Genomic DNA, 1,584 nt, shown 5'->3' with positions numbered 1-1,584 from the left:
ACGATTGCGCCCACTCTGTAGGAAAAGCAGCAACAAAACAACACTAATGACAAACAATTAAAAATAGAATTAAAACGACCTGTGTGTGGCTTATATGGCTCGATTCAACTGGTCCAAGAATGACATTTATTGTTTCCAAGACTTCCGGTTCAAAAGTGAAAGCTGAAAAAAAGAGGAACAAAAGTAATGTAATTGTGTCAAAACGCTACATTTGCAATTTTTAACAAACAAATACCACACTATTGGGGATGACTGTAATACTTCTGCAAAAACATTTTTTAATACATCCACGATTAAAAAGGAATACAAATGCATTCTAAAAGACAACGCACTTGAACACGTTTTTAATTTCTTTAATTTCTTTATGTAAGAAATTAATTCCATTTTTGTTTCTCTATTATCTTTTGGACCTTGGCGATTCGAGAATCGCCTTCCCACCCACCCTTTCTGTGAATCTCACAGAGCCCCACACCCCATTACCTCTCTTACCACACGTCGTGGTGGCGGTTTCTGTCAATTCACAGAACAAATTCCTGCTGGAAGTCACTTCTATATATAGACTCTGGTTCGGTGCGCCGTGATGTCACTAGCGACGTCACAGAACCAGAGAACATATCATGTGACAATGTTTCCATGGTGACCTCGTCGGTCCGTGTAGGTTTTGTTCGTCTGTTTTTTCGTTTCATTCAAAATACGGAATACGGAAATAAGGTGGTTTCTTCGTTTACCGTCTGAAACCAAAAACGATACATGTGTATATATATATATATATATATTAGGGCTGTCAGCGTTAACACGTTAATCTATGCGATTAATTTGGCCGCGATTAACTCACTAAAATATTTTAACGCAATTAACGCAACTTTGTTTACTTCTGGTGTCGTGGAAGTTGTTGCACTCCTCTGAGTGTCAAGCCGCGGCAGTCCGCCTCCTTCCTCCCGTCTGCTCCTCCATATTCACAGAGAAACAGAGGGCGACGTGTCGGTGACGCGGAGCGGAAGGTGCAGGTGACTTTTTTTTTTCTCCGCCCCGATGCGCGCGCAGACACGCCGGCATGGAGCTCTGCGGCGCGCGAGACGGAGAGCCGAGAAGAGTGAACGACACGTCGAGACAGAATGACATGCTGCTGTAGAGACGACCAACAACAGACGTTTAGTTTAACCCTTGTGTTGCCTTCGGGTCATTTTGACCCGATTCAATATTTAACCCTCCTGTCGCCTTCGGGTCAATTTGACCCGATTCAATGTTTAATGTCGGTGTTCTTTCGGGAGTCAACAAACAAACATAAAGTACCTCACACTTAAACTTGGAAAACAATATTGTGGCAGCTGTGTCTGATTTGGCCTCGGCTGCTGGTGATTGGCAATCACTCAGCAGCCAAGGCCACCCTTATAAAAGCTCCCACTTGAGAGTGGAGAGCGAGAGGTGAGCAGAGGCGCGTGTTTTGCGGTCTGCTGGGTGTCGTGTGTGCGGAATGAAACATGTCTTTGAACAAAACCTCTTGCTGTCTGGCGGATCCTTGGTGCTGGTGGGGGAAACCCACGGGTGGCGGCCTCAGGCCTGCTACATTGCCTGAGGGTGGCC

The sequence above is a fragment of the Pseudoliparis swirei genome, chromosome 18 (assembly GCF_029220125.1).
Source record: "Pseudoliparis swirei isolate HS2019 ecotype Mariana Trench chromosome 18, NWPU_hadal_v1, whole genome shotgun sequence".
Taxonomy (NCBI): Eukaryota; Metazoa; Chordata; class Actinopteri; order Perciformes; family Liparidae; genus Pseudoliparis; species Pseudoliparis swirei.
This window is presented reverse-complemented; position numbering follows the sequence as displayed.